The sequence below is a fragment of the Dipodomys merriami genome, unplaced genomic scaffold (assembly GCF_024711535.1).
Source record: "Dipodomys merriami isolate MVZ:Mamm:240054 unplaced genomic scaffold, mDipMer1.0.p SCAF_2, whole genome shotgun sequence".
Taxonomy (NCBI): Eukaryota; Metazoa; Chordata; class Mammalia; order Rodentia; family Heteromyidae; genus Dipodomys; species Dipodomys merriami.
In genome coordinates, this window is record NW_027203381.1 from 41,021,612 (window position 1) to 41,048,545 (window position 26,934).

General features: G+C 37.1%; 1 protein-coding gene and 1 long non-coding RNA gene across 5 annotated transcripts in view; one reads left to right on the forward strand and one right to left on the reverse strand.

Moving 5' to 3' along the window:
• Window positions 1-26,934, reverse strand: part of Greb1l (GREB1 like retinoic acid receptor coactivator) — a 258,809-nt gene that overhangs the window by 180,828 nt on the left and 51,047 nt on the right. For 2 of the 4 annotated variants that reach the window (XM_070029459.1, XM_070029463.1), the window contains exon 4: window positions 8,840-8,884. The exons of 1 other annotated variant lie outside the window; for it this stretch is intronic. The gene's annotated coding sequence lies outside the window, so the exon portion shown is untranslated. Of the gene's footprint in view, window positions 1-4,179; window positions 4,223-8,839; window positions 8,885-26,934 lie in introns of those variants that run through there. One more of the 4 variants, XM_070029461.1, reaches the window with a different exon arrangement.
• Window positions 19,412-26,934, forward strand: part of LOC138832093 (uncharacterized) — a 55,207-nt gene continuing 47,684 nt past the window's right edge. Inside the window, exon 1 of the long non-coding RNA XR_011373505.1 lies at window positions 19,412-19,542. This is a non-coding gene — a long non-coding RNA (uncharacterized lncRNA). The remainder of the gene's footprint in view (window positions 19,543-26,934) is intronic.

Genomic DNA, 26,934 nt, shown 5'->3' on the forward strand with positions numbered 1-26,934 from the left:
CTAAACAGTGTGAGAACTAAAATGTTTTTGGTCCTCAATCCAGAAGACCTCTCTCTAGAGCCTCGAACTCTGCTTTCTTTTGACTCAGAAGCCAAGAACTGAACCCCTGTCTACTTATCTACTCTATTCTCCATTCCTCCCATTTTCCTCCAACCTGATAAAGGATTAGTCATCATCAACTTCTCTCTGTTAAGACCCAGTGCTTCTCAAAGTGCATCAAAATCACAAGGGTGTTAATTAACATTGAAAAGTCCTAGAACAGTTGTATCATCTACTGAATCACAGGTCTCTGGAGGGGGCACAGAAGTCAAGTAACACTACCATCATCTTAAGTTTGAAAAGTGACCACTCCTCTATGCTTTGAGGATCTTACTTCTACATCTTTAAACACCTTAATTTCTCTAATCTCAGCCACTCTCCTGGATTCCAGATATGTGTCTGTAAGTGTTCCTATGACATTTTCACAGACATTTGCCAACAGGTTTAGACATAACCTCTCAATTTACAGAGGAAATCTACTACTCATCTATTATTTCTTCCTGAGTTAATGATGTCATACTCAGAAATGAACTACCTTTCACTTCTCTGTTCCTCCCATGTCTTACCAGGACCGGCTCTATATATTCTATCTCTAGAAAAGCATCACTTGTATCTATCTTGTCTATTTCCAGTCTCATTTAACTCTTTTCACTTCAGCCTTGGACAAGTAAATCACCTTGTTAAACATGTTCAGAAGTTCAGTTTCTCAGTGATTGGTAAAACTGTCACCTTTTCATGCCCCTGTGACTTGTAATGCCATCTATTGGCAGGTAAGTACAATTCTTAGGAAGTTACTTTGGAAACTTTATTGAGTGCTCATTTTAGTCATTGACTATTTCTAGGTACAGGTATAGGACTGATATTTCAGCACAGAAAACTGATTTCAAGAACGGTAAAAGATGCATGCTTTGATTCACAAGAGTGATGGAAGGCAACTCAGACATTTTTTAACATAGAATAAGCAGGCAATAAGCCTAAGAATCTCTGTAGCCATAGGAAGAGTGCAGATACTAAGAAATCATCCTAAATAGTTAGGACAGCCATGGTACATGTAATTTGCTACATGTAAAATAGTTTTAGCTCTAAAGGGTAGAATGCAGTTAATAAGAGAAGCAGTTAATAAAAGCAACAATGGAAGAACAAAAGTTACATGTACAGGTATTGGGCAGGTAGAAGAGGAAAATGTAGGCAAGTGTATATACTAGTATATATACCTTGCTCTGTGCCAGGAGACTGACCTGTGTACATCTCTCATATATCTGTGCTCTGTATGATCAGTATGGGCAACTAAGGGGGAGATTGTAAAGAAAGAGGAGCACAAAATCAGAGCATTTTCCTACCAGTCAGATGGACTCCATCTGTCTGAATCCTTCAATGAAAGTCCCAGCTCCTGTCTACAGAATTCTCTGCACAATCTTGCATAGCTGAGTTCCAGGAAAGGCTCACTCACTGATACTTAACCCTAGAGGAGATGAGTACATCTCACTGGTATGAGACCTGGGGACTCTCATTATCCTACTTGCTGCTATCTGTAGCTTTATGAAACTACTCTCAAATCATTCAGTTAGAGTATGGCTTGTGTTTCCTCTATGACTTTGATTGATACAAATGAGCAGAGAGAAGAAAAAAAGAAAACCAATGTCACTAAATAGAGGAAAGAAGAACAACTAATGATCACCAAGACAATAGATTTTAAGTGTTCTCTTCACAAAAATGATCAGTATGTGAGGTAAGACATTTCTTTTTTTTCTGGGATGATTTTTTATTCTTTATAGGGAAATAGTAATAACATTTATTATTATAACCACAATTCAGTGACATTCAGTACCTTTCCAGTATTGTAGAACCATTATCTCTATCTTATCCCAAACAAATCTATCACCCTCAACAAAAATTTTGGGCCATTAAACCATTCATCCCTCAACCGAGGTAAGACATTTCTTAATTAGCTATATTTAGCTATTTCACAATGTATATATATATATATATATATATTTCAATATAAATGCTGTATATAACAAATACAATTTTTATTAGTTACCTAGTTCAAGCCCCACAACTGACACACACACACACGAACAAAAGACTAGAGGGGCTGGGAATGTGGTTTAGTGGTAGAGTGCTTGTTCAGTCCTTAGGTTCAATTCCTCCATACCACATAAACAAAATAATAATTTAAAATTTTTTTAATAAAAACTTAAGAAGACTAGAAAGTAAAAGGTCAGAGGTATCTTTTTTCATCAAAGCTCATACTCATTCAGTGAATTTTCTTTTGGCTCCCCCCAGGGTCCTAGAACACTCACATAGGTCAGTATGAGGTACAGTACCCCTACTCACCCCTGCCAATAAATGTAAGGGAGAGTTTTGACTTAAACATTAATTGAGAGTGTCTTCCATTCCTAATAAAAAGTGTGGAATTGGCAAAACATTATCACTTTATGCCACTAGAGATGACCAGGAGATCTTCCTAAGTTGTAGGGCCACTTAAACACATTGCTCCCCCAATACAATGAAAGCATTACAAGTTTCTTGTTCTGCCTAATGCTGTGTCTTCTGACTCTATCCCAGATCTTCTTGGGTTAGGAGGTATGGAGGTATCCAACCTGGTCCACTGACAGCAATGTAGGAAAAGTCACACAGCCTAAGGTCCTGAAGGATACAACCCAATTATGCAAAGCAGGCTCTCTTCAAGTGTGGTCAAAGCCCCCACCAGTGGCTAACACCTGTAATCCTAGCTACTCAGGAGGATGAGATCTAAAGATTGTGGTTCAAAGCCAGCCCAGGCAAGAAAGTTTGTGAGACTCTTATCTCGAACAAACCACCAGAAAACTGGATGTGGCACTGTGGCTCATGGTAGAGTGTGCTGGCCTTGAGCTAAAGAGCTGAGCAACAGCTCCCAGATCCATAGTTCAAGCTCCATGACCAAAAAAAAAAAAAAAATTGTGGTCAACAGCCAAGAAATAGCCTAAAGTAAAAAAAATAATTTTAAAGTCAATTGTACCAATTTTCATCTGGTGTTTACCCAAATGTATGTGCCTTACCCAATGCCTTGCCCAATGTTAACAAAGAAAAGAAGTCCTGTGCTCAGCTGTAATCTAGTCACCCAAAGGGTTTCCTTGACACTGCAAGATTTCTAGCCAGTGAGATCAAGGCACAAGAAAAGTCCTTTTGTGAGCTCAGGAAATGGTCATGCTTGAGAACTGTAGAGGTCACCATACAGAACTAGGTGCTGGAGCCTGAGAACAGAACAGGCATCAGCACAATCAGACAGGTAGGTGATCTGCTTTCTTCTACAGCTTTTAAGGCTAGAAATGACTGTGGATTAACAAAGGTCTAACAGCACCAAGGGATGTAGGGTCCCTGAAAACAGGCCAGGACCTCTTTGCTGAGTCAAGCCACTGTGAGCACTTAGTAGTTTGGAAACTGGGCATTTAAAATGTGTTTGAGCAATGATGTGACACAAACAAATTGAATCACAAGGTCAAAGACTTCTATTGGTTCAAGCACTGTGTGGTACCCATACAGTAAAGAGAATGAAGGTAAAGCCCTACATGTACAATAAGTCTACCTTATTCACAGATTTTTTTTTATTGTGAAAATACTGTACAGAGGGGTTATAATTACATGGGCAAGATAATGAGTACATTTCTTATCAAGCATTGTAGCCTCCTCCTTTGTTTCCCCTTCCTATCCCTTCCCATCCTCCCCCCGCCCCCCCCACCCAAACCTCCCTACTACCCCCTTTCTCCCACCCACCCCCCCCCCGCCCCACACCAAAGTTGTAAAGTTCGTTTTCGACATAACAACTTGTGACTTGTACATCTCATTGTTGCAATGGGTCCACCTGTATCCCTATTTAAACGATTTGTTATTCACAGATTTTTTTTAATACATGGTTTTGGCCAATTATGGTATTCATACATATATATTCAAAGAAAAAAAACTTTTTTTTTTTGGTGCCTGTCCAGGGGCTTGAACTCAGGGCTTGGGCACTGTCCCTGAGCTTTTTTGTGCCAAGCTAGAGTTCTACTACTTGAATCACAGCTCTACTTCTGGCTTTTTTTGTTTGTTTTGTTTTGGGCAGTTAATTGGCAGTTAGTTTTGTTTGGGGGCAGTTAAAAGTTTCATGGACTTTCCTACCTGGCCTGGTTTCAAACTGTGATCCTCAGACCTCAGCCTCCTGAGTAGCAAGGATTATATGCATGAGCCTCCAGTGCCTGGCCGAAAGAAATTTTAAAACAAAAGTTTTAAATTCCTAAGTATGCATTTTGTCAGTTGAATTAATACAAAGAAGCTCTCAGTGCCATATTCTCACAGGCTGTTTTTTAATTATTGTATGGTTTGCTGAGTGTTTCCCTACCCTTAATTTTGTGAAAATATTTCTCATAAAAGAAAAAATGGGGCTGGGAAGGTGGCTCAGTGGTAGAGCGCTTGCCTTGCATGCTCAAGGCCCTGGGTTCAATTCCTCAGCATACATAAGCAAAAAGAAAAAAGCCGGAAGTGGTGCTGTGGCTCAAGTGGTAGAGCGCTAGCCTTGAGGTGAAGAGCTGAGGGACAGCGCCCAGGCCCAGAGTTCAGGCCCCACGACTGGACCCCCCCCAAAAAAAAGAAAAAATGGTGTCCCCAAAGCAAGGTAAAGACTAATGCACTTAATCTAAGTAATGAAGTGGCATTTTTAGATTTGCTGAAAGGCTGCATATCTTTAACATAAATTGGGTGGGGTGGTGTAAATCGAACAATCATCAGCAGTATAGTACTAAGCTCTGTGCATCCTGAGCATTCATAGTTTTTCCTCACTAGTGGTCTCCTTGGAATCTTATACACATGGACAACAAGGATCTTCTTTAAGCATAATCAGTTCCTCATAGACCAATAATGATGATGACAATGATGATGATATTTAATCCTACAAGCATGTGAGGCTGAGATAAAGGGCCTTTAAGGCTGCCTAGGTTTGTGTTTCTCTGACATGTATACTGTCTGATTTTATTAGCTACTGAATATCAAATAAGGCAAAATATCTCACATGATAGATGCTTCAAAAGGCAGTTAGTTTGTCTTTTATTTTGTGTCCACTACATAGACTCACTTAGGGTGGTAGTTATCCAGTGAGTACTTAGGTAAAAATAGTTGACAGTATCCAAAATCCAAGAAACAATTCATTTTGAAACCGAGTCTTGCTCTACATTCTACATTGGCCTTAATGATCCTCCTGCCTCAGCTTTTCCAATGCTAGATTGCAGGTATGTACCACTACACCTGCTTCAAGGAAGAATAGTTTTGTCAGGCGAGATCCCAGTAAGAAATCAATGGCACATTCAAATCAGGATTATCTATGGAGGTTGATCTGAAAAGGACAACAGTGAACACAGCAAATGGAACTGCAAGTGCCACTGCCCTCATTTGGCACCAGTGACAGCAGAACTATCACCACTCCTGAGAGAAAAGAGACAAGAGGAAGGATTGATTACAGAAACCTGAAAAGTGAAAGTCTAATAGTGAAGAACCATGACCTTAGGTTGAGGGGCACAAGCAGCCCAAGGCAACTCCACCAGGAGGGAGCCAGGAGAATAATTAGCTCAGCCTCACTCTCCTCCCCCACTTGGATCTCCTGCTGAGATCCTGCCACAGGCAGGAAGAAGTCAGGCACAGGAACAAGGCTATAGTGCTCAAGGTAGAGAAGTTTATCAGGGTAGAGAAGAGAAAGGAAAAGGAAGATCACAGGAGGTGATCACTATCCTTGATCTAGTAGTTTCTGGAAACTGTCTAGGTGCTGACTCATGACCAATCCAACCTTAATCCCCAATGAGAAATGCTTTTAAAATCTCCTTCCATATGAGAACACGCACGCGCGCGCACACACACACACACACACACACACACACACACACACACACACACACACACACACACACACACACACACACACACACACACACACACACACACACACACACACACACACACAACCTGCCCCCTCCCCACAAAAAACACTCTACTTTAAAAACAGGATTTTATCCAGGGCAAAAGTCAGACCCCCCCCCCCCAAATTAAGAATAAAATTAAGTGTTCAAAATAACAAAGAAATTGTGAACTTTAATTTTTCCAGACCTGAATCAGTCAGCTACCAGTACACTAATTGTAGATGCCTGCCTAGTTCCCATTAGGGTAATTGAGCAAATATGACAATTACATATAAGTAATGCTTTTTATTGGGAGAGGACACAGGACTCAAATTTTAGGATTTTCCAGTTGAACAAGGGGAAGGAAAAGTGCCCAAAACTCTAAAAGAAAAATTGCTACCACACAGAAGACAGAAGACAGTTGAAACTGGAAAATTTGTGAGTATTGGGAGAAAAGGAGGAGGAAAACATTACCAGTCACATGACAGAAAATAACCTGATAGACTATCTAGAGGAAGAATGTTAAGGAGAAATCTAGAATGATGGACTCATAAATAAAGGAGTAAAAGTTCAAAAGCATCATTATCATCTTTTAATTTGGGGGAGTCTGCAATGGGTAGCCTATTGAAATTTATTAATAAATCACAGTAAAAGAAAGAAGAAGTATTTCCATTTCCTCTTCTGTATCTTAATCTTAGGCATATACCCAACTTATTATACTTGATTTGTAAAGATTTACTATCACAAAAAAGATAAGCTTTCATTACCTACTTATTCATCACTTCCAAGAAAAAAATCATTAAATGTTCAGAAATTTTACTGAATTGTCGTTTCCCATACTCAGTCTGAAATTTGATTTCTTTCTTTAAAGAAATATATGTATGTTAGTGTTTGTTTAATGCAAACTGTTCTCATCATAATGGGTACTTACCACAGTTTTGGCCTCCTATCTGCAAGGAGTATGCTTTGTACTATTATTCAAACATACAACACTCACATAAAGTGACAAATAAATGATACACAGATCTGAGAACTGATGATCATTGTGTATGTACAGATATACAAGACAAAGATCCAACTGATTTTTCCTTCTCACAAATTAATAGAATAACCAGGCTCTACCCCATTTCCTATGAACCACCTAATTACTAGGATTTGGAGGGACTATTTTTACTAATTCAGATTCAGCGATTTGTTCTTCTTATGGATCTAAGTACTCTTATTTACAAATTTGATGATAAACATTAATTAAGCAACTATCATATATACCGTGCAATGTTACAATATTACGTGAGACATACCTCAGTGGACAAGACAGACAGGATCCCTCTGTCCTCATAGGATAGTGAACTATAATAAATAGGCAACTATGTAAGACCTTTAGATAGCAAATTTTTCTAGGAATAATAAAAGTTATGGGATGGAAATGAACATGGGAGGGGGAAGGGATATTATTTAGAGGGGCTATTCTGAGGAGTTAACACTTTAAAGATTTGAACAGAAGAAGTAAGCCATGTGAAAATCTAGGAAAGGGCATTCCAAGACAAAGATCAGCCAAGACAAAGGCCCTAAGGTATGGATGAGATGGGTATGCTTCAGGAACAGTAAGATCAGTAAGTGAGAGGAAAGTGATAAGAGATAAGACTGGGAAGGCAGCCAAATACCAGACTGTGCAAGCTTTATAGGCCTAGGAATTTGGAATTTTTTTCAAAGAGCAATGAGCAGTTAGTTACCTTAGGGTTTAGAGTTGGTGAGGACCTGACCTATGCTTTAACAGGATCACTCTGGCTCTTCATGGAGAACAGATTGTAGAAGGCAGAAGGCCATAGCAGTTGTTCAAGTTCCTAGAAATATAGTGGGGAAAAAGACTGAGAACCTATTCTAGACATAGGCCTGCAGGCAGACTGAATGGGTGATAACTATAAGAAAAGAAAAAAAATAGAAAACACCCCCTTTTGGCTTTGAGGCACTGTCAATAACTGAAAAGGGGAAGAATTAAGGAAAGGCAAGTGTAAGGAAGGTGAACATTTATGTAGGAGAACCAAGAATTATATTTGGTTCTTATTACATGTATCCACAGGGAGATATAGAATAGACACTTATATGTATAAAGGTGGAGTTCTAGGAAGAGATCAGTAATGTCTTTTTTTGAGCAATCCAGATGGAACAGTATTATTAGAGACACATGCTGTACCCTGTAGCTGTTATGCCTCATCTATTTGAAATTCTTTTTTTTTTTTTTTTTTTTTGGTCCGATTGTGGGGCCTGAACTCTGGGCCTGAGTACTGTCCCTCAGCTCTTCAGCTCAAGGCCAGTGCTCTACCACTTGAGCCACAGCGCCACTTCCGGCTTTTTTCTTTTTGCTTATGTGGTGCTGAGGAATCGAACCCAGGGCCTCAGGCATGCAAGGCAAGCGCTCTACCACTGAGCCAACTTCCCAGCCCCTATTTGAAATTCTTAAAACACACATAATGCAATAAAATAGTAATAATAAAATTAAAAATAGAAAATCTTTTGTTTGATGTCCTTAACCAACTCAGCTAAAGTATTACCCTCCAGAAGTTATATGATTGACAAATTACTCATAACAGAAAATGATCACGATAGGAAAATAAATAATAGGACCTTATTAGCAAACGAGGACTGGAAAGCAAGCCAATGCAGTATTCTCTACTGTTTTAGAACTAGGTACAAGGGTTTGCTAGTTCAAGCATGCACACTACAGTCCCTCTAAGAAAAAGCAAGACAGGATTATCAGGCTACTACATCAAAAGAAGAGCAAATTTTATGAAAGGCAATTCACTAAAAGTGTTAATAAAGCATGAGGGCTTGCTTTATTTATTTATTTATTTATTTTGTGGGTCAGCAGAATCTTAGAAATGTGAACATCTTCTGACCTGGTGGTTTCCCAAAAGTTTCAGCTTCTTATTGACTCTCTTGTTCTGTTAGGAAGTTCATCAAGAAAAGGAAACAAAAGACATTTCAGTTCTCATAATAGAAACTCAAAGTCTCAGTATTACCTTATAAGTTATCTAATCAAATAGATTCCGATGAGAAGCAAATGTGCTTAATTTAATAGGCATGCAAATATCAAGAATTTTCTATTGTACTGACTTCTTTACTGAGGGTCTAAGCCTTCAACCTCCCCTCCCCTTTTTTTAAGGACAATAGGACAGGAAGTGACAAAGTCATAATCAGTAAGTGACCTTAGATCTTTTTGAAGTGCTAAGAGGCAGAGGAATAGCCTACAGAGTAAAACTAACATCACACCTTTAAATCAGTAAGGGAAGAGAGAAAATCATTAACAGCTATCTGATTCTTTAGTGAGAATGTCAAAACCAACTGGAAAGTCCCTGAACAGTGTTACATTTATGTTTAATATTTAGTCTTTACATAAATGTATTTCTATTGCATTTTAGAATTAAAAACACTGCCACAAAAAATAATCCTCTATGTGAGAGGTTCTAATTTCTTCAGAGAAGTTATTTGGAAATTTGTGTACAAGTCTAGCAGATGATAGTAACTGTGCCTGGGGTTAAGAATTCAACTCAAAAACATGTCACATTTCACCTCAAAGGTATTCAATTCATGTGAAGACCTACATGTCAATATCACAGTACATTCAAAATGCCTGGCCATGTAACTTAAAATATCTGAATACAGAACCTCCACTTCCTAAAAAAACAAAAACAAAAAAACATATACTACTTATTCCTAATATAAGTGATGGTGAGGTGTGCTTCTTTCATACCTCATATCTTAGATCATATTTTACTCTTTACATCTAAATATGGGTGGGGGTGGGGAAAACAAAAGAAGCAAATAAAAGGTAATTAGTGCTTACTTCAACATGCCAGAGTTAAGTACTGAGAATTCTATCAAAAACATGTGGTCTGCCAGGATATTCATGCTCTCAGACCCTCTCCTTGCAGTTTTCTCCCACGCTGTTCTGGGATGTTCCTCCCTTTCATAACCACCTTCTAGCCCTAGCATTGCTGTCATTAATGACTCTTCCATAAAAATATAGGGCAAAAATTAAAGTATAGATGTGTTTCAACAATCTGAATAGATTAATGCAGCATATTGGAACAGGTCATTTTACAGTTTTGCTAATTTGTCTGAACTGAATAAGTATTCAAAATTAGTGATTCCTATTCCATAAACTTGAAGAGTTAAAAAAGTATGTTTTTTTCTATCCAGCTATCACAACCATCTGTAAAAGATGAACGGAATTTATCCAAGACTATGTTGTCAAATTATATCCCATAAGTTTCTTCTAAGCTTTCAAAAGAAAAAAATCCACTTAATATTTAAGTTCCAGCCCTTCCAGGCTTTCTCCCAAAATCTCATTAGAGCAAGAATTCAGATACTTCAAATGCTTTCAATTTATTGACCTAAAGTTCATGAGTAATGTATATTTGAATGGCATTTGCTAAAAGGGGTTACTGGCCCCCACAAAAAGCCTCTCAGGTGGATCTATTAGTAACTAGAATGTTCTGTGTCAGAAGATAGCCCCTAGGAGAAAGAGGATTCATTTAGCTTTTCAAAATTTCAGGACACCAGCACCTCAAGTAAAGCCAAGCAGTTTCCTCCTAACTTCTAAAATGTAAATAAAATAACCTTGTTGATCATCCACCATACACACAGATAAGGCAGCACAAAATACTTTTAAGAAGCAAGGAAGTAAATTATATCAACAATACTAAATGATGGTAAAAACAGAATTTTTCTTTTTTTTGGGGGTGGGGGTCCAGTCGTGGGGCCTGAACTCTGGGCTTGGGCACTGTCCCTCAGCTCTTCACCTCAAGCTAGCACTCTACCACCTGAGCCACAGCGCCACTTCTGGCTTTTTTCTTTTTTGCTTATGTGGTGCTAAGGAATCGAACCCAGGGCCTCATGCATGCAAGGCAACACTCTATACCACTGAGCCACCTTCCCAGCCCAAAACAGAAGTATTTTTATATTTACATTTTCTTTTATGAATAATATCCTTTCAGCTATCAAATACCCCAGTAGATGCTAGTAACATAAAGAACAGTATGCTACTGAATTAAACACAGATTCTACCTGAGTCTAAACATCAAGATAACACTGGAAATATACAAACTTCCTTTAGGTGTTACTTGATTTTGGATAAATCTTAAAGTGCCAAAAAGCCTTCCTGTAAATTAATTACAGACTAGAGAACAAAGCTCCATAATGATGTGTTCTTTTTTTTTATTGTGAAAATAACATACAGAGGGATTACAATTACATGAGCAAGATAATGAGTACATTTCTTATCAAGCATTGTTGTCACAATGAATGATGTGATCTTATTCAAACAGGCAGTCTTTTTCTTCCTTACCCAGGAAGATGTGGTAGGCAGGGAGCATATAAAAACAGAAACAGTATTTCAAGAAATGATGAGAAAAGGGGAAGAAATAGGATAATGCATGAATAAAACAATAAAAATATTTTCATACTAATTTTGTATAATGCTCAACAGGAAGACAGACAATATGCAAGTTGAAAATATGTACCAGTTTTTCTGCTTATTTAGTGCTGATTTTATAGGACAAGAAAAATTCAGTTATATCAAAGCATCTGCAAAGATAAAAATCTCAGGAGTTTCAGATGAGATCAGGAGTGGTGCAGGATGCCATAGTGTAAGGAATTAACCAGAGAATGTTTGGAGAGGGGGAAGGGAAAGAGAAGAGGTAACAGAAGTCAGAACAGGATAAGGTACAACTACAAAACTGGCTAGTGAAAAAAAGAAAATTGGAGCATAAAACATTTATGAGTGTTTTCACCCATTCTGTTTCTTCCTAAATCAGTTAAAACATTGGCTTATGATGGATTTATACCATAGCAAACTCTTGACAACTTCAAAATCAACTTCATGTTTGGGTTCCATTCTTTTAGATGATGAATAGTGGGAAATCAGAGAAGGAATGTCACTTGAAGTCAGCCATTTATCATGAACTAAAATGGCTAAGTACCCCATAAACCACAATGATCCATTTCCTATTAGCATCACACAACAGAAGGCAACCTCATTGGCATTAACAATTTTTATGACCTCCGTAGGCAAAGAGGCTAATGTAAGGAAATGGCTTATTTTTGTTCTGTTATAAATGTTCATTATTATGCCATAAAAAATTCTTTAACAGTACAAACTACTGATAGATTCATTAAGGACTTTTTTAATGATTAACTATTTTTCACAAATTCTTTTTAAAGGTTTTCCCCACCTTAGGCTTAAACTTTATATATATATATATATATATATATGTATATATATATATATATATATATATATGAGTTAACATAATCCTAGTAAACTATTTTTCACTGTTCCTGACTAAATTCTAGCTGGTTATCTATTGGATGTACACTCATTTTTATCAGAATGTCAAATATCACAACAAAGTACAAATAAAATAACATCACCTCCCCAAAATATTCGGGAACACTGACAATTCCAAGTTTCAAAATGTGTAATATTTTGGCAAATATTATTAAGTTTTTTACTTCCAAGTCATGAAAATAGTATGCCATAAGTTTGAAGCTAAAATTCTTAAAGTAATTAAATTCAATACATTACCCATAAAATACAAACTAAACATCTCAGTGGGTCACATGCACATAGACTAGTGACAAACTTCATTATAGACATGCCCAATAATTACTTTTCTACAACAAAATGATACTGCTTCCAAATAGGAAAAAGGTAGGAAATAAGGAAGGAAGGTAGATTGGGGAATGTAGTTCAGTGGTAGACCACTTACCTAGAAAAGAGAGAGAGGAAAGGAGAAAAAGAGACAGAGAGAAGAAATAAAAAAATCAGTATCCAAATTTAAAAACAATGAAAATGGGGATATTTACTAAGATTCTATAATTTCATAATTTTAAACTTTTTTATTTAAGTTCTTTAAATCTATAAGAGTTTCAACATGTCAGTTTATGTCTACTTGATACATCTTGATCAGTGTCACTAGTTTTATAATTTTTAAAATCTATTTTGAAATGAGTGTTCAAAAGCATAAAAAGAACCCAATGTTTTTTGATAATTATCTATTTTGATATTATCTATAAATTCTCATAAATGCACATTGCATTTTTACTGTGTTTTTGGAGATTTCTCCTGTCTTTTCTTCTCTATGCCCTCCATTTTTTAAATTAGCAACATCAATGAAACTGGGAAAATTTAAGAAGTATAAGGTAAAGTATTAACTGATTACATGCAATGATGAACACCCTTGAGACCAACTATTTCATAAAGTCACAAGTTCCCCAAGGAAATGACTCATCTTCGAAAGTCACCAATATTTATACTAATAGGTAAAAAAGATATGGTCCATGTTCTGTGTCATCTATTTTTGGAGATAGGATGAAATCCTAAATAAGAAAAAATTAAAACCCTAAGTGAATCACTTATAAATAAGTAGATACCACAGTACCGTTTGGCTATCAGGACAAAACAAATGATTATGGAACTATTACAAAGAATTTTAAGAAGTGAGACAGATGAGAGTAAGAGAGAGAGAAAAGAGAGAAAAAGCACATGCACTATAAACTAGGCAGCTAGGGAAAAATTAGTGGTACAATTTCAGCTCAGACTTGAAGAATAAATCGATTTATCGTATTAATAATTTTAGCACTTTTTCCCAAAGAAAATAATCTCCTGAAATGTATGGCTTCCCTTGAGAGAGTTGTCCCTGCTAGAATGTGTTGTCAGAGTCCTTCACAACAGCAAGCCTTTCATACTTGGACTTTTAACCTCTCCCTTTCCTGAAACTCCTCCTCTCTGCCCAGTGGCCAAATGATGACCATCATTGTTTCCTTTTCTCCTTTGAAATCACCAATAACCCTAAGTCAGTTGATCCCACCCACCAAGAACTAGGGGATCACGTGGAGTAGTGACTGAATGTTTATGACTATTTTTGACAAGTAGATTTTAATCATCAGAAATTCTCCCCAGTTTTGGAGAAAATGTCATGCAGAGATATGCAAAAATAAAAAGATACAAAGCAATCTATTGCCATTTCTTCTCAAATGCTGAAGATTTGGGGAAAGGTGTTTAAATGTTATTCAGATTTTCTGGGTATACTGAAGATTAAACCCAGGATCTTGAATATAGTAGGTATATATGTTACTATTGAGCTATATCTTGAGTCTCACTATTCAAATTCTTAAGGATAACCAGATCCTTCTGTCTTCACCTCACTTACTCATATGTGGTTACTGAAATTCTCCCTAATGTGTTCTCAAACTCGTCATATCTGCCCCCAATTGCACCCTATATCACAGTATGATATACAGGATGTCTTAGGATCAAAAATCTTTGGGAAATGGGTTGGGTATGGTAGCTCACCCTTGTAATCCTATATACTTAGGAGGTGGAGGTAGGAGGATCTTGTTCCAGTTCAATACCAGCCAGCTTTGGAAAAGTTGGCTCACTCTAACTAATAAACAAACTAAAAGTTAAAGGACTAAAGACATGGCTCAAGGGGTAGAGTGTTGGCCTACCAAACTTGGAGACTGAGTTGAATCTCTAGTACTTTAAAACACTGGAGGATCTTCATTCCAAGCCCGTCTCTGGCTGATGGTCCTCTTATTTTCTCCTTAAGGCACTCAAATTTTTTGTGGGTGGATCACCTGAAGAGATAACCTGAAGAGACTTCTGGCTGACTAGAAGCATTCTAATGCCTTGGGGAAGTGGGAGGGGAGGGGGGGAAATTGGTATCACTCCACACCTGTTACCCTTTCCCAGCTCATAACAAACAACTAAGAAAACCTGGTTAGATAGGCCAGCCCTTCTCAATTCTATTTCTTACGTCTTCTCCCCAAACTTCCATGTGCGTAGGGATTACCTTGAATCTTGTGAAAATGAAATTTTGATTCTGTAGGTGTGATATGGGGCTACATTTCTAAAAAGCTACGGGGAAAGGTAGCTTTGTCAATCCAGAGATCACTTTGGCAATCACCTCATAAACTTGGTTGTACATTAAAATCACCGTAAAACTAAAATCCTGATGCCTAGCAACATCTTAAATCACCAAAGTAGAATCATTACTTCCCCAAGTGATTTTAAGAGCAGCCAAAGTTGCATTTTTCTATTCCCTCTTCCTTGTGCTACTACTCAGGCAGGTATTCCAAGTATAGACTTTCCTTTGCCTGTGATAAGACCTCATAACAGTACTTCATCTGCCAAACTTTCTTCAAACCCTGGACACTCAGGAGTTACATCCTCTCAAGCCCACTGCAGCTGACTTCCCCATTCTTTAATCTCTGTCTTGCATTACCAGCAGAGAATGCTCCTTGAAGCATATCTTTTGCACTTCTCTATATTCTCAAGCCCTGACAAGTATAAATGTTAGATGTACTTTATTATATCTTTTTTACTTTGGGATGGAAATTTAGGAAAATTTATCAAATAACAATGCATGCACACACACGCGTGCACACATGTGTATGTGTGTGTGTGTGTGTGTGTGTTCTGAAAAGAAAAAAAAATCCAAACGAGTTCTCACAAAACACAAGTATTTTTCAGGCTGGGTGAACTCCAGATTTGAACATCTCTAATCCAAAATTCTGAATTTAAAAATGTTTTGAGTGCTAACACTCAAGTAGGACACTCATATTTGCTGAGACTATGTAAAGACTCCCAAACTCCAAAACCTTTGAAATCTGAAACAATTCTGTTTCAGATAATAGATATTCAACTTGTACTTTCAAGACTTGACCATGTCTGCCAAGCAGGTGCAAAGATCCAGTTCTTAAGAACAGCAAAACCTCTTCCAGTCACTGAGATGTGCTCTCAGGAAGGCATAAAAAGAAAGAAAGAAGTCAGAACCCAGGGTCATAACCTTTAGGTTAAGATGTTCAGGGCCTCAAATAACAAGCCATTCCCCACCACTTGGAGGCAAGAATTCTACACATCATGGTCACAGAGGTCCATTCAAATTTGGGAATGAATAGACTAGGTCATCCAATTTAGCTAATTCCCTAACTACTCCCTTTTAGGATATAAAAGGCTCCTAGTGTCATAAATATGCAAAAAAAGAAGGAAGATTGGTAATAGAGCTATTTCCAAAGCCTGACTTCATGAAATGCTTTGTTAATGGAAGAGACTTAGCCAGAAAACAATTCCCATATATAAATCAGAGACTAAAAAAAAAGAAACTATGGAACACATAGTAGTAAGAAGGAAATGATGGGTTTTCATCACAACTCCTAGATAAGAAAAAATTTAAATCCAAAAAGCTTGATCTCTAAAGCCAAGCAAGCTCCAGATGCAAATTTTTATTCTTCTACTCAATGCATTCTCAGACTAATTCTCTTAACTTCCTAGGCCTCAACTTTTCTCTCTGTGAAATGGGGATCACAATGACAATTTCTATATTTATTTTGAATAATAAATATTGTAACTCTTCCAACAATGTATACCACATAATCAGCCAAGTAAGTTCTTATCATAACAGCCATTTCCTATAGTGGCTATATTACAAGAAGCTACACTTTGACCTTACCAAGCCATGTAGATTTTTCTGTAAATTTTTCTTTTTTTTTTTTTTGCATACTAGTTTGGTTGGTTGTATACTAGGTTTTGGTTGGTTTTGGTTTTTGTTTTATGGCAGTCCTGTGGCTTGAATTCAGTGCCTGGAAACTCTAAGGTTTTTGTTGTTGTTTTGTTTTGTTTTAGCTTAAGGCCACAGGCTTGAGCCACAGGCTCTACTTCTGGATTTTTGGTGATCAATGTGAGTCATATGGGCTTTCCTGGCTTCAAACCATGATGCTCAGATCTCAGACTCTCAAGTAGCTGTTATTACAGGCATGAGTCACCAGAGCCTGGCTCTGCATACATGGTTTTAACGTCCCAGTGGTTGTACACACTACACATACCACTTGTTCCCTCTCCTACTTTCTTCTTCTTATTACTATTATTGTGTGAGTTGTACTGGTATCAAAGTAAGGTCCTTTAAATGATAAGTATGTGCTCCATTGAGCTCCACTCCCAACCTATTTAATTCAACCCAAGGTTTTAATTCTCACTTTCATGCACTCTCTTCTCTTTTGACTGGTTTTCCTGTCATTTCCAATACTGGAGGATGTTTTATCAGCTTCTACAGTATTTTGTTTTGGACTATACATCATTCCCTGAATTGTAAGTTGGTGTTTTCCTCATTTGACTATGAATTTCTTGAATCATGATGTACAACATGATAGCTACTAGCCTTACATGCTGCTCCTAGTTAATTATTAAAAAATAAAAATAGGAACTCAGTTCCTCAACTACATGAGTCACATTTCAAGTGTTCAAGAGCACATGATGTTCACATTTTCTTTTCTGGATAAATGAAAAAGCATTATTGCTTAATGTTTAAACCTACAAGAGGAAAGATATATATAATACATGTATCCTGGATGTCATCAAATAGCACTCAATGAATAAAGGGTGGTTAATCATACAAATGGGTTGACTGAGAGCTGGCCATGTAGCTCAGTAGTAGAACACTTGTCTAGTATGCATCAGTCCTAGAGTTCCATGCTAGCACGGCAAAAACAGAAAACAAAAGAGTTATAGTTAAGAAGTTCTGCTCCGGGGCTGGGAAGGTGGCTCAGTGGTAGAGAGCTTGCCTTGCATGCATGAGGCCCTGGGTTTGATTCCTCAGCACCACATAAGCAAAAAAAGAAAAAAGCCAGAAGTGGCACTGTGGCTCAAGTGGTAGAGCGCTAGCCTTGAGCTGAAGAGCTGAGGGACAGCACCCAGGCCCAGAGTTCAGGCCCATGACCGGACCCCCAAAAAAACAAAAACAAAAACAAAACAAAAAAAGAAGAAGTTCTGCTCCTTGCCTTTCTGATAATTGACAATTCATATATTTCCAGAAGACTGTCAAGTTTATTTTGCGAGTGTGTGTGTGTGTGTGTGTGTGTGTGTGTGTGTGTGTGTGTGTGTGTGTGTGTGTGAGAGAGAGAGAGAGCGTGTGTGCATGTGCGTGCATGCATGCCAGTCCTAGGGCTTGTACTTGGGCCTGGGTACTGTCCCTGAGCTTTTTTGCTCAAGGTTAGTGTTCTACCACATGAGCCACAGCTCCATTTCTGGCTTTTGGGTAGTTAATTGGAGATAAGAGTACCATGGACTCTCCTACCAAGGCTGGCTTTGAACCAAGATCCTCAGATCTCAGCCTCCTGGGTAGCTAGAATTACTGGTGTGAGGCCTCGCCATCAAGAACATATTATACTGAGGGATAGCACTTCAATGGGACAATGATCAGTCCTGTTAGTAGGTTGGTTGTATTTTACTTGCCTAGGCTTGCCCGGTCTACCTCCCTCCTTAATGTCAGAAGTAAAGTATATTACTTTCATGTGGGAGTAAGTTATTACTTTTGTGATATCTCTAACAGACTCATAAAGCCAGTAGCCTAAATAGTAGAAAACATTTCTCCCAAAGCCAAACCATGGCTACAAAAACCTCTTCTTTTATGTTTTTCTTTCTTGCCAATTATTTCAGCAGTCTTTCCTTGCTTTTCCCCTACTCTGAAGAGAAAATTTTAAGACACACAATTATTAACTGCCTTGCTTCATGGTGCCTCTCTTCTTTGACACTTCTTTAGAATTACTCAATGTAAGTTGAACCCTACAACAAAAAATTTTACCTTGCCAAGAAGCCCCATGTTTTTCTGCTATATTTTTTGCTTGCTTCCTCAAGTTAACAAAGCTAACAATGACCATGGGTGTTTTTCTCTGTGACAAAACTGTAGGATCTATCTTGTAATAACATTCATTTTGTTCCATGAAATTTCCTATAACAGAAAGTAACAAAATGTTTTCTTATCTGATTTTTTTTTTATCAAGAACTTGTTTCTTAATTCAGCCATTAAAAAGCAATGAAGGCCAGGTGCTGGTGGTTCATGTCCGTAATGCTAGCTACTCAGGAGGCTGAGATCTGAGGATCATGGTTCAAAGCCAGCCCGGGCAGGAAAAGTCCAAAGGCTCTTATATCCAATTAACTACCAGAAAAACCAGAAGTGGCGCTGTGGCTCAAATGGTAGAACGCTCACCTTGAGCTGAAGAGCTGAGGGACAGTGCCCAGGCCCAGAGTTCAAGCCCCATGACCAACAAAAAACAAACAAAGCAATGAAGTACACATGAATGAACATTGAAAATATTTATGCTAAGTAAAAGAAGCCAGACCCAAAAGGCTATGTATGACATAATTCTATGCATATGAGATGACCACAACAGGCAAACCCACAGGACATTAAGGTTGCCAAGGACTGGGGGAAAGAAAGAATGGGGAGTAATTATTAATGGGTACAAATATCTTTCTGGGATAATGAAAAGGTTTTGGAATTCGTGCTGATGGCTGTACTTGTGATTATACTAAAAGCTAACATTGGCACTAGAAGAGTGATACAGCATTTGTAAACTATATCTCCGTTTTTATGAAGTATATTTCTATCTTACATGCAGGATGTGGTCTCCTGTACAAGTGTCAGATGCAGCTTTTATCTTCCTTAGAAAACAGTCATAAAGAAGAGCCTTGAAGTCAGTGTATTAAACAACTGGATAGAGTTGTATCAAGTCCCCTGTGGCACCTAACAAGGCTTACCAGGTAAACTGTTCTACTTTGTCTTTATTTCTATTTATCCCTACTTTGTTTCCTCCTCATTCTCTTGCTTCCACCCTTTCCTCTAAAGTTCATGTATTTTGTATTTTTACAATTTTACCATAAAACTGCTTTGGCAATGTTAAGATTCAATGTTAACCTCTTTAAATGTCACACTATAGTTAAAAACAAATATACAAATGTAACTTCTCTAATCTACTTGTTGGCACTTTACCAAAAATACATATCCCAAGATGGCACTGGGTATAGAAAAGTCAAAGAGGGGTACTCAGAATCTGCCAGTGCTAGAGCAGGTCTAATAGTGCCAAACAGAACATATTGTTTCTTTGCAATAAGGAATTAATTGCTATTAGAAGTAAACATGGGAGTAACACTTTTCCCAGGAGAGGCCTAAAACATCCTTCCTATTGCCACAGTAAGTTAGCTAGAAGACTACTAACAAGAAAGAGACTCAGAATGGCAGCAATGTTTACTGATAACATGGACAATCAGCACTGGACAGAACACTATAGCAATCTAGTGGAGGGGGATGATGTCTACACTGAGTAAAATACAAAGACTTCTCTACTTTTCTATGCTATATAAATAAGAGACTCAAGCAAGGGACAGGCATCCCCCAGGACAAAAGACTTTTCAGGTCAGTGATGAGAGGTTCAAAGAAGAAAGTTTAGTAAGGACTATCAACTTCTCAAGGAAACCCAAACCAAACGAAACCTGAAAATAACATAAAAATCTATCCAGTATTCTTTGTACTTAACATAACATTAATATTCAGAGTAAATGATATAGACCTATCACTCTTACTTGAAAGCATTGGTTGTTATTCTTTTTTCTGTTGGTTAACTGTAGATAATAGCCTCATAGAATTCCATTGTGTATATATATCACATTTTCTTGATCCATTCATCTACTGAGAGGTATCTGTGTTGGTTCCATATCTTAGCTATGGTAAATAATGCAGCAATGAATATCAAGAAAATGTGGTACATGCATACAATAGAGTTTTATACTTCCATTAGGAAGAATGATATAGCCTCATTTGTAAAGAAAGGGAAAGACTTGGGGAAAAAAATCATATTAAGTGAAGTAAGCCACCCAATAAACAGGCTCCATGGTTTTTCTCATTTGTAATAATTAGTAATGTCTAGGATAGTCCTAGAAGAGGATCTCAGTAGCTCAATAGCTATATACATATGACTATATAAAATGATGCTAATCAAAATGAACCCCAAGATATAGAAACAAGAGGGGTTTTTTTTTGCTTTTTTTTCATATACTATACGAATTTATTTCTTTTTTCTTTCCTTTTGTTTTTTATTCCTTTGGTTTATCCACTGTTGTCACTGCCTTTGATTTTGGTACCCTGTGTCTTGTACATATATTTATCTGATTTGGGGAAGGGAAGAAGAATCACAAAATGGTGAGACAATGGACAAAGGTGAACCATTGCAACTGTGATACTCACAAGACACTATGCTGAAAATGAACTTTACAACTTGGGGTAGAAGGGAGTCGAGGGGGAGGGAAAGTGGGAGAAAACAAGGTAACACTGTTCAACTCATTACCTTACTTATGTAACTTAACCCCTCTGTACATCATCTTTACAATAAAACAAAATCTTAAAAAAGACTCATGAGTAGCTACTATTACAAGCATGAGCCACCAGCACCCAGCAGTTTTGATATTCCTAACCTTCATCTCTCAGCCCTCTTATGTCATTTTATAGAAATATCTGAATTCATGGATATGGTGGTAGTTAAAGGTCCCAGATACTACACAATCCATTTCTCTTTCCTTGAGGTCTTGGTTCCCAATGAGATGACTGATTGCAACTTTCAAAGGGAAACCTTTATAATTCTGTCCAATACTGATAGACATTCACAGTTTCATCATGTTTCTTAATACTATCATATTCACATTATTTTCAAGTAAAATAGGTTCTTCCCTTTCCCTCTTCTTTAGCAGCACAAAGGAATAAGAAGAGCCAGGAATGGTGGTAGGTGTATGTGTATAGTACTCGCTACTCAGGAGGCTGAGATAGGAAGATTGCTTGAGACCAGCTTGTGCAACATTGAAATGCCACCTCAAGATCTTACTCTTGTGATAATAAAGACATGCATGTCTAACTTGGAAATGTCACAATTCTCTAACACAAGGGTAGACCGTGAGTCAGGGAAGGTGTCACTGAAGAGTTAACAGTAGACTTGAACTGAGCCAAGTGCCACTAGGTAAATATGTTTGTGCAAAGCAGAGACAGGAAGAAACCCCAGATGAGCCCAGGTAATGTGCATAAAGTAAGTGAGAGTTGAGAAGGCTTGGTCACAGAAGCAATAAGACAAGTTGTCTGTGGAGTTAGGGTACTACCTGAGGAGAGTGAGAAAATATATAAAACAAGGTCAGGAATAATTGATTGGACAAAAATCCTACAGCACAAATGTTACTCACTATGATCCATTTTCAAAGGAGAAGGATTTGTTGTCAAAGTGACAGTTAATCATGTTGATTTGTATAGATCTGCAAAGTATGGTATGTCTTGAGTCTACAGTAACCTTGACCATAAACTTGAGATAGTCTTAAGTGAGCTTTCTTCTTTGAACGTAAAGAATCCAAAGGGCAATTCAGAAAAGAGAATTGGGGGGCTAGGAAGGTGGCTCAGTGGTAGAGCGCTTGCCTTGCACGCATGAGGCCCTGGATTCAATTCCTCAGCACCACATAAGCAAAAAGAAAAAAGCTGGATGTGGCGCTGTGGCTCAAGTGGTAGAGCCCTAGCCTTGAGCTGAAGAGCTGAGGGACAGCGCCCAGGCCCAGAGTTCAGGCCCCATGACTGGAAAAAGAAAAATAAAAAATAAAAAAAGAAAGAAAAGAGAAATGGATCCATCTACCTAGTTGTTAAGAATTAAGAATTTATATAAGCAATATAGTTTAAAGAGAAATTTATATTAGAGCATTATATCAAAACAGTGATTTAAAGATCGAATGATTAAACAAAGACCAAAAGATGACTAATCTGTTTCATACAAAATACAAGCTACCATGCTTGAAAAAATATAAAAATCCTTACTTTATCCTTAAAAGATATATATTACAGCTATTAACACACATTAGTTATATCTGGAAGGGTAATTTAAATAATTCATTTGGGAGTTGAATGAAAAAGAAAGAGAAAACCAGGTATTCATACACATATATTTTCCATAGAAACACTCCAAGATCAAAGTGAATTACACTTTTTCTCTTTCTTTCTTTCATTCATTCGTTCAGTTCATTCGTTCTTTTTTTGTCAGTTGCGGGGCCTGAATTCTGGGCCTGGGTGCTATCCCTCAGCTCTTCAGCTCAAGGCTAGCGCTCTACCACTTGAGCCACAGCACCACTTCCAGCTTTTTCTGCTTATGTGGTGCTGAGGAATTGAATCCAGGGCCTCATGTATGTAAGGCAAGCGCTCTACTACTGAGCCACCTTCCCAGCTCCTTTTCCCCTTTCTTATAAGCTAGGTAACAGCAGAACATTTGTCAGTAAGCTGAATAGTCCAATCTGCTTCTCTCACTGTGCAAAAAAGAAGCTGTTAGTTCTAATAAAGTAGCATTTTTTTCATTTCCTATAAAAACTATGTATTATCAACAGGAAAACCTCATATGTTGCAATTCTAGAGGCAATTAGTAACAAACAAGACTGTATCCTTTTTCTACAGTGATGGAATACCATGATCAAATATCACCTGAGAATAAATATACAATTTTGATTTTAATTAACAAAAAATGATAACACAGAAAACAATCCAGGTTATTACAGTGAATACTATAAACATGAATTTTCCCCTTTCCTATGTTACTCCTAAGATTAGAAATCACCCTAAATATTTATTTAATACAGTATTAATAAAATGATCACTTTCATTCTATTCAAATAGGTTCATATATTAAGGACAAGGCTAAAAAGCATACTTCTTTACTAAGATACTGATGAAATTTTACAGCAAAAAGGAGAGGTGGCAGTTAGTGGTTTTCTTTCAGTCAGTCCCTTAAATGGACTGTCAAATATTTTCACCTTTAATAATAATCTTCATTCTGTCCTCAGCCATTGGAAAGGAAAAAGAAAGCCTGGTGACCTTTCCAATTCTATGCCACTTTTATCAATTTTCTACCTGTCTTCAATATCCTAATTTTCCACATATCTTCAGCATTCATCTAAAAATTGAACCTGTACACACATTCTTAGGTTTCTATGAAAGGGATATTTTTAGCTCAGCTCTCAAAACCCTCCTAAATGCATGTGTTCAGAAACAAATTATGAAAAGTATAACATTTAATTAATGTGAAACACGGCCTTCTCATTTTTATTTACTGTTAAAAAGGAAGAAATAATCTTTTTAGTATCTCTCAAAACTGAACTCACCACCATTCATTAATACTCAGTGCTCATCTGTCAGCTAGGTTCTGTAGTAGCACAAACACATTCATACCAGAAACACACATAAACATTTTCCCCAAGTGGAAGAAAGACCTCAGCTCTTTTCTTTCCAGATAGTCTTCTTGCTCATCTGAGACAAATGATTTTTTTGGACTATTTTTAGCTAATATAAACCAAAATGCTTTATATACAACTCCCGTCCAAAAATAAAAGGCAAATAAAAGCTCAATAATATTAAACTGGTTTCAATAAGTTAAAATTATTTTAACCTACTTATGTATATATATAAATAGATTCAAGTATTCTTTCCCCCTTATCTCACACTGATAAAAAAATCCATTGCAAGCCGGGCGCTGGTGGCTCACGCCTGTAATCCTACCTACTCAGGAGGCTGAGATCTGAGGATCACGGTTCAAAGCCAGCCCGGGCAGGAAAGACTGTGAGACTCCTATCTCCAATAAACCACCAGAAAACCGGAAGTGGCGCTGTAGCTCAAGTGGTGGAGCGCTCGCCTTGAGCTGAAGAGCTGAGGGACAGTGCCCAGGCCCAGAGTTCAAGCCCCATGACCGACAAAAAAAAAAAAAAAATCCATTGCAAACTTTTTCTGCTTTACTATAGTAACAATTACACAAATGAAAGATGGTAAGTTTAAATTTTCATTCTTGGTATAGAAATATACTCAAGGGTACTTTTCCTCTTATCACATATAGGAGTGATTTAAAATACATGGCTTACTTTAAAATACTTAGGGAACAAAAATATTGGATCCATGTTTTAAATTTAAGTTTATTTTAGTATGATGTAAAAAACAGTGTCATGGATGGGGTTGGGGGAGAATAATGGAAGGGGTTACATTGATCAAGATTCATTGTACTCATAACTTGATATGTTTAATTGAAACCCCTTTGTACAGCTACTTAACAAGAATTTTAAGATTAAAGAAAATTTTTAATGAAAAATATGTGACAAGGAGGAGGCTGCAATGCTTGGTAAGAAATGTATGCATTATCCTGCCCATGTAATTGTAGCCCCTCTGTACAGTATGTTCTCAAATAAAATAAAATACAATTTAAAAAAAAAAAAAAAAGAACCTCAGGAATCATTTCCCTATTCAAAGGCACCCAGTTTGTTTAAAAGGAAGAAATGCCAAATATTGGTAGAATTAAACATTCACCTAGGTTTATGTTGGAAAAAAAAAAAAAAAAAAGAAAAATATGTGACAAAGCTGAATATAAATATGTGATGAATATATGCAAGATTTACATTGATACATGAACATAAGCAATGGTAATGAACATCATACTCCTCAATTAACAAAGACTGCACTTCTTAACATTTATAGAGTGCCAATAAATAGTATGATTAGAAGATCTGGTGGGGGTGGGGAACCCTTCTTCTACTAAGGGTAATTGGGATAATTTAGAATATCATTCGAGATCATACAAAACTATTAATATAGACAGATAGCTATGGGCAACAGACAAGAACCTTTTGAGATACATACATGCCTCAAATGATTTTGTGGGCTTTATATGGTCAGTGGGCAGAACGTTACTACCCTAGTATAGTATGTGGTTCTCTAAAACAATGTACACAAATTTTTTATCTCAGTTCTAGTATGGGGAAAAATATGTGGGAAATTATATTACCCACTCTATTTCTTTTCTTCCTTTAAAATCAGACACAAAAAATCATACCAAAGTTTCATGTAATTAATATTTGAAAGTTTCAAATCATTTTGAAGAAGATAGTGCCAACCACACTTAATTGACATTTGCATTGTAGACATGACTTAATTTGGATTATAACATATCACTTAGGATTAATTATTTTCTTGTAAGTCATTCCATCTCTTCTATTTAAAGCCAAATGTTTTAGAAAGTTTAGAAAACTGAAATGGTCCACACCTGTAATCTCAGCTACTCAGGAGGCTGAGGCCAAAGAATCATGAATCTGAGGCCTAGGCAACATAGTTAGATCCCATCTCAAAAAGATACAAACAAAGTAAATTAAAAGTGTAGACAAAAAGCCTTTGAAAGGCTGAGAAGAGTGATTAGCAGACTAAATAGTATTAGAAGAAAATACTGACTCTCAAGTCCATGGTACAAACTGCTACCAAAAGTTGTCAAAACATTTTAAGTATGCCTTTGGGAATGTAATAAATCTGTATGTAACACACTTAGTGCTATATTTAGTATATACTAGGGTCCTGTAAATATTTTTGCCACTGCCTCAGAATTGGCCTGGTGTTTATTATCACTTACCTGAACTCCTGTGTTCAAAGAGAATTGCTTCTTGAAAGTCTCACTGTGTTTCATTTTTCTGCCTATAATCAACCTTTGGAAAATTATTTCCAAAGTTGCTATTTCCATTCATGGCACCTTTTTCCTTCCTGTTCAAATCTTTTTCTCCTAGAGAATGAAGAATAGCTAAATTTTTGGTCTAGCTTCACTCTTACCTCTGAGTGTTCATTCTAGTCAAACATCTCCTAATCAACTCCATGTATATACATGCTCCTTCATGGTCAACAGACCTGTGATGGTATCTGATCAGCTAAGTACAGAAAGTAATTTAATAGAGTAATTTTATGTCTGTTGAGTCTAATATTGAAAAATTGGAGATTTATATTTTATGTCTTTAAATTTCAGACTATTTAAGACTATTGTGCTGCCCAAAGTTTCAGATAATGTGAACACTAAAGACAATACTAAGCTTAGCAGAGTCTGCTTTACCTCAGGAGCAAACACAGTCATCACCTTACATACATGTGTTTGTGATTTTAGCCACTGAAATTTTGTTACATGGCAATTCACTATGGCATGAAATTTGACCCTTTTCTAAACATTCTCCAAGTTTTCATTTACTTATTTATTTATTATATTGTGGTGTTGGGGATTAAATCTAGGGTCTTGTGCATACTAGCCAAAGGCACTACTACTGAGCTATGCCTCTAGTCTCCAAATAGCCTTG